At 46.3% G+C, this 7,045-nt stretch overlaps 1 long non-coding RNA gene and 1 other non-coding gene across 2 annotated transcripts; both read left to right on the forward strand.

Moving 5' to 3' along the window:
• The first annotated feature begins 1,280 nt into the window (after positions 1–1,280).
• On the forward strand, positions 1,281–5,945 carry LOC124517291 (uncharacterized). The gene is made up of 3 exons (XR_006963409.1): positions 1,281–1,437; positions 3,368–3,515; positions 5,629–5,945. It is a non-coding gene; the product is annotated as an uncharacterized LOC124517291 (long non-coding RNA).
• On the forward strand, positions 4,679–4,805 carry LOC124517448 (small Cajal body-specific RNA 15). The gene has a single exon (XR_006963451.1). It is a non-coding gene; the product is annotated as a small Cajal body-specific RNA 15 (non-coding RNA).
• Positions 5,946–7,045: the final 1,100 nt, after the last annotated feature.

Here is a 7,045-nt window from a genome sequence, read left to right on the forward strand (position 1 = left end):
AAGTCGGACGCTCAACCGACTGAGCCACCCGGAGCGCCCCAAAATCCTTCCAACTTTAACCTATTTTACATTTCAACCTGTGCTTTCCTGTGATTTTTGTTTGCTTAGAATGCTATATATGATCTACCATGGCACATCCAAATCCTACCCACCTATCAAGGGAATAGTTCAAATACCCATGAAAAGTTCTCAGATCCAATTGAACTATGTCTGAGTTCACATGTGCTACAGCAAATTACTGTCAGCTTTTGGCTTGCCAACTCCTTAAGCTCTCTGACAGCTATACTATGTTGGTCAGTGTCACGCCCCTCTCCCCCAATTCACGACCTTCCCAGAACCTTAGAATGTGACTTTATCTGGCAATAGTTATTGTAAATGTAATTAGTTAAGATCAGGAGTAAGGTAGGCCCTTTGCCCAAGAAGGCTGTGTCCTTTTAAGAAGAAACACAGATACACAGAGAAAAACACCATAGGAGAAACTTCAAGAGATCCAAAAGATGCAGCTACAAGTCAAAGAACTCCTAGGATGGGTGCACAGCACCGGAAACTAGGAAAAGCCAAGGAAGTATTTTACCCAGAGTTTCAGAGGAAGCGTAATCCTGCTGACACCTTCATTTAGGACTTCCTGGTTCCAGAACTGTAAGATAATAAACGCGTTGTTTTAAGCCACCCAATTTGCGATACTTGGGTTATCACAGCCCTAGGAAACTAAAGCAAGGGCAATTTAAATTTCTAATTTATCTTCCTAACCCCAACAGCGCTATGTCCCTAGTCCAGCTGAGAACTATGTAGGTACTCAAATCCTTCCACGAGTGGGCTTCCGGCAGCAGCAGTCAGCAACTGCCAGACCTTATGAGCTCCTGCTGGGAGACGACCAACAGCCAATGCTCGTAAGTGGTAAGTAAGCACCGTGACTGTAAGACAAGCAGCTACGCAGACGAACGGAAGCCGGAAACTAAATGAAACACGCGGCAGCCGGAGAGGGAAGAGCCTCGATTCCCCGGAGAGCGACCAGGGAGGAAGGCAGTTCTCGAGACGGGAGTCTCCGAGCCGCTCTCCAGACCCCGCTGAACAGCCCAGTCCTCTCCCCGCCCTCTACGGCCGGGAACCCAGCAACCGCCACCTCCAGTCCAGGAGCCCCTCCTGCCCTGCGCCGCTCCGCCGCCTCACCTCCGCGGGCGCGTCCCGCTATGTTACGCTGTTGCATGGGGGGAGGGACTTCCTCCCCACACCCGGAAACCGGAAGGAGCTCTTTCCCGCCGGAAGGAGAGTGCAGTTGCTGTCGGGGTCGGATCCCGGAGGGCTGGGTGTGGTTGTGGCGTAGAGCAAGGCTGATCTCGGGCCACCCGCGGGGCGGGCGACGATATCGTCTTAGTGGGCAGGCTGGCTGGCTGGCGTGTCGTGTTTCGCGGAGTATGGCGGGGAACCGGAGTAGAGGTGAGAGGTCGGCGTATCTGTCGCGAGGGTCCTCGTCACCCAACCACATATACGTCTCATACCTAACTCTTGCTCAGCTTTTTCGACCCCGTCTAAAAAAACAAGCCTGGTAGTTCACGGAGGTGCGGTGGGGAATATATGTGGAAGGGAGGAGTAAAGTTTAAGGAAAAATAATTCAGGAGGTGAATTTAACATAAGTGGTCCCTTAAGGGATGTGACTCCGGGGCCTGTGCATAACCAGGCCCTCTGAATCGGTGACTCCTGCTTGAGGCAGCAGCACCTGTTGCATTAATTTGAAAACACACACAGGCGGGTGATTTTCAAGCTTCCTGAATCTGCCAGCCAAGTCATTGGGTGTCAGAGGAGGGACAGCCATCTGGGTCATCCCCCCACGGTTCACTTTTTAATGGAAGCATAGTGAGAGGAGTTAGGCTGAAAGTCAGGAATTAGAAATGTGTCATTTATTTACATTTTATTATTTTTTATTAAAATTTTTTTAATGTTCTTGAGAGAGTGAGTGTGAGTGGGGGAGGGGCAGAGACACAAAGACACAGAATCCTAAACAGGCTCCCAACTCCGAGCTGTCAACACAGAGGCTGACACCGGGTTTGAACTCACCAGCCGGTGAGATCGTAACCTGAGCCCAAGTCAGCGGCTCAACCTACTGAGGCACGCAGGCGCCCCTGTAGGCAGTTTCTGTTTCATTCACTCCTCTTGACCATTTAACTCCTGCTTCCATCAGTGACCACAGCAGGCTACACATCTCCCTTCTCTCACTTCTAGAACTCGAGACTTTTCAGTGGATTAGTAACTGCACAGAAACGGACCCACTATTGAATTCATTATTATTGCTACATGAGTAGGTGTTTAAAATGCCTTATACTTTACACAAATCCTTGGTAGGCAGTTCTATATGGTTATTTGGGGGGGAGATTGGCTTGAGGTTCTTTGAAGGGCTGGGAACATATTTTTTTGATTTAAAATAATGAAGCCCAGGCTCTGAAAATTCTATAAACTGTTTAGGAAAGGATGAGATTTCAAGAACGACAGGCGCCTCCATATATGTAGTATTTTCCCCTACATCTGATATGGAAATTTGGGTAAAATTTTGGGGGGTGGGGTGAGGAAGCCTCCCCCATAAAATGACTTTTTAAAGACACTTGACATTTGAGAAGGTATCACCTGTGGTCTTCTTCTCAGGTATCACCTGAATTTGTCATTACCTTTACAGCATATGATTTCCTCCATGAAAGTCTTAGATTCTAAGACCAGCAGAGAGTCATGGTGTGGCGTGCTATCAGGGCCAAGGGATAACTTCCACTCATCAGCCTCCAAACATATAAACCAGATTGATGTTTGAGAACATTTAAAATATGTATGTTGTAGACTTTGGGTTCTCTCGAGAATCATCAAACTATAATAAATATTAAATGTGTTAAAGATCTCTTGCAGGGATAGGAAGAAACATGCTAAACCACATACATCTTCCTCAGATTCCCATAAACCCCTCCCACTCCTCCCAAGTTAGAAGTCACTGTTACTAACAGGGTTCTGTGGTAGATCTCTCAAGTGTATGGGGACAGAAGAAAGGCTGAGAATCACTCGCTATTTTTTATCTCCCTCTCCCCACTCAACACACAATTTGAAAGTGCTTTGCTTTTTTTTTTTCTTTTGAGAGAGAGAGAGCGAGTGAGCACGAGAGCAAGAGGGTCAGCGGGAGGGGCAGAAGGAGGGAGAGAGAGAGAATCCTAAGCAGGTTCCATGCAAGTGTGGAGCCCAACCGTGAGTGAGATCGTGACCTGAGCTGAAGCCAAAGTCAGACGCTTAACCGACCGAGCCACTCAGGCGCCCCATGAAAGTGCTTTGCTTTCTGATGAAGAAATTTTCTTTTAATTTGGACGACAATTCGATGCCTCTTATCTCTTTTCAGGGATGTGAGCGTTTGAAAGCAGAATGCCTTTGCTTCCATGATCTGATCAGAGATTATGAAGATACAGTTCCTCCCTTTGGTTTGCATACAGTTAAGTGGAGCAGATACAGGTCAATGGTCAGTGTGCCACTTAGGTATTCAAGAAGAGGTGAGTGTGTGCAACTTAACTCGGCCGGGGGGGGGGGGCGGGGAATTAAGTGCTTCCGGGAAGTGACTTTTGAGCTATACAGGCATTAGGAGGACAAGAAAGGGTAGGTCCATTCCAGGTACCTAGGGATCCGTGATCTGTGGCTTGTTTACAAATTGTGAATTACACAGAAGACAGGGTCAAGTGTCTTCTGCCTTTCTTCAGAGGTCTGTCCTTCTGAGGATAGTGCTCCTCTTGTTTTCCTTCTCTCTCCCTGTCCTTCTTCCCCTTAATTAGATGGATGTTGAGGATAGAAAAGAAGTCAGAGGGGAGGCATCTTTCTGAGTGGCAGAGCAATAGGACAGGTTTACCAAGAAATCATGATTGTACTCAGGAAATCCATCTCTAAAAACTGCGTTCCTGCTTCGTTAAAATGCACAGCTGGGAAACCTCAATTTTGTTGATTGATTGCTTTCCCAGTGAATGGGTTATATTCTTGTCTCTAATCCAGTCTTTTCGAATTTAGGGGCCTCTCTTAAGCCCACATCTAGGCCTAGGAATGAGCATGGGGGAGGCGGCAAAATCAGAACCCAAGTTCATACTACAAAAGCATTTTTGTTGGCTATAACTGAGTGACTGCGTGTTGTTTGACCTGCAAGCTGGATAGTTGAATTGTCATTCAAATCAATGATAGTTTAATTCCACTAGGATCTGATGAAGGTGGAACTAGGCAAAAAACCTGATTCTGTCAAAGTCTGGGGAGAATGACGAGAAAGCAATCAATCAGTGAATCGGGCTTAATTTTTTTCTGGAACTGGGACTAGCAGGAAACAAGCAGTGAAGTGGAAGACGCGACAGGCGTGACAAGAACTGGCGCCTGTGCACTAGCAGCTCTAAAGTAATTACTCACTCGGGGCATCCATCGTGCCCAGCTCATCATCACGCTCCTTCTAGGAGACTTGCTGACGGAGAAGGTGCTGACTGGCCGGAATCTTCTTTGCAAATCCTGAACTCTCATCTTGCATTTAGATTCCTTAACCATGGATTGCAGGGAAGCACGTGTATGTTAGCGTTCCAGTCTCTGAACACTCGAAAAGTAGTTAGTTATCTAAAGTAATCAACTAGCATTCCTTTCGTGTCTTGACGTGCTAGAGGACAGTGTTTCAAAGGCTGGACTTGGTCTTCTGGAGACTAAGAAAATAGAGTCCTTGAAGTCAAGCCGACTCTGCTGTTAGCCTCCTAAATGAAAAGGTAGATAGAACAGGTCTTGTTTACAAAACAAATTCAAGACCTACTTATCTACCAACAGCATTTATACGTATAGTGTGGTCTTGCTGTGGAAAATAGGAACAGTAAATTGAGAGATTAGAAAGGGTGGGAAAAGGCAGTGAACCCACAAGACTCTTCCTGTACTAACTGATAGGAAGGTGGCTGGAAATTGGAGAAGTTGTTCAGGAAAGCGGAGGACGGGACCTTTCCCGTAGTGCAGCCTTCGGAGGGTCCAGCAGGTTCTCTGGTAGCTAAGCCTCCTTGGACAGAGACGAGCGGATCTCATTTACAGAATGCCATGTCATGGTGAATTGTGCTGCGGGCAGCTGCCAGTGTGAGCCGTGTAAGGTTATGATTCTGACAAATATTGAGAGGATGAGAAGCATTAAGGAAAAGGCCTCATTGCCCATGCAATCACTCTGCTTTATACTGGTCACCACGCTTGTGCTTCAGAAAGATTTTATTGGGTGTGTACAAGCAATGATTGCATATCATTGTCTGAATCAGCAGGAAGTCTATTAAACACACTTTTCCAAATAAAAGGCAATTTCATTTTATCGGAAACCGGTGTCTCTGACCAACTTTCCAGTCCCATCTAAGGGTGCCTTAAATTCTGATTATTCTGAATTACTAAGCCCATGTTAGTTTACACTAAGATTCTGTGGTTATTTTACGTAGTCTCCCCTTTGTTGAGGGAAGCCAAAACTTATGTTAATAACCTACTCAAGAGTTAGAAAGTAATATAGGTAAAGCTAGGAAAAGAACAGATTGGTATCTTTTGTTTTATCTACAGTGTCAGGGATTGTGGCTACAATATTCTGACTTTTTAAAAATCCGTTTTGTTTTTTGTTTTGTTTTTTAACAGATATATCAGCAGGTTGCAGCTGAACATGGCCTTGAGGTAAATCCTGCCCCTGTTGAAATTTGGTGTCAGCAGATTATTCATGGTAATTTAGGAACTGGAATATTTTACAGAAAAAAAAAATATTTCATTTGGTTCTGTTCTAGACTTATTTTTTCTTCTCCTAGAAGAACCATGTTTAAACAAAACTTCACTATGCTGAAGAACTGTGATGCTTTAAGTTGGTCATCTGCCTCATTTTAAAGTAAGTGAATTTTATATGTCAACACAAATTCTAGGTGGTTTTTTTCTTGATCAATAAAACTTTTACTCAAACCTTACAGGTGTCGAGTTTTTAATCGTTTTATCCATGTTCAGGTTACATGTGAAATATTCCGTAAAGCCTTTAGAGTGCTGAATTCAAATTTGCCGTATCCGTGATAGCCTACCTCCTGCTTGGTAGTTTCTGTTGCAGTGGCTAAGCTTGGTTTTGAATATGCACACGTGTATGTTCTGTTTGTAACTTGAACCATCTCTGTTTACATTGGCCGTCCCTTCCTTATCTCAGGGTAGTAAGACTGTCAAGTTGTTAATTCAGGAATCTGAACTGCCATGTGTATCAGCAGGCAGGGTTTTGAGACAGGCGACTTGAGAGGCGTTTATCGCATCAGACTTTGTGCTGGAAAACACTGAAGTTTTAGGTCACAGGATTTTCAGTTCCCACGAAACCATGAGTGATGAGACACGGGGCGTATCTGTGCAGAGGGGCATCCGCGGGGCGGAACAAAACGGTCTGAGAACTGCTTCACAGGCAGAGTCCCCTGCTCTGCACCCACACGTCCAAGCTCGAAGACGCAGTTTGCAGAGCTTTAGGTGGCAGCTGGAGAGCCGAGCGGAGAACCAGGAAGGCAGCCCGCGGGGCCGGTGCTGTGGGCACAGGAGGGCATGACAGCAGAGAGGCAGGAGGCCCCAGAGCTGCTGGCCCAGGGGCCGCTTTGCACACCGGTGCTCAGCTTCGGCCTTTGGCGGGCGAGGTTCTCTCTCCCGAAGCTGCCACGCATTTGCCATACATTCTATATCGTGCGCTCCCGTGTTCGTCATTAAATCTCCCAGTCTATTGAGTCTAGTCTATTGAGGCTAGTGCTATTTTTTCTTTGTTTAAAGGGACACGGGAGCTCTGGAAGACCATGTGACTCCTTGCAGAGTAGCTACAGAGGAGCAATCAAACCTCGGTCTTTTGATTTCCAGTCTGGTTCTCTCCACGTGACAGGACAGTTCCTAGAATCGGTTGTGACTAACGTTCTCTGTTTTTTCCCGCTTTAGCCCCCGCTCCCTCTCCCGATGCGCTGAAAGTGCCACGTTTATGTGTAGGCCGCTGCGGGACGTGAAGTGCGTAGTAGAGCGTTCCATTTTGCCCAGTCTTGCCATCAAGCCGCAGGTG

Source organism: Lynx rufus, unplaced genomic scaffold (genome assembly GCF_022079265.1).
Source record: "Lynx rufus isolate CCGP_SWC_20201006 ecotype Redwood Valley unplaced genomic scaffold, mLynRuf1.p SCAF_21, whole genome shotgun sequence".
Classification (NCBI taxonomy): Eukaryota; Metazoa; Chordata; class Mammalia; order Carnivora; family Felidae; genus Lynx; species Lynx rufus.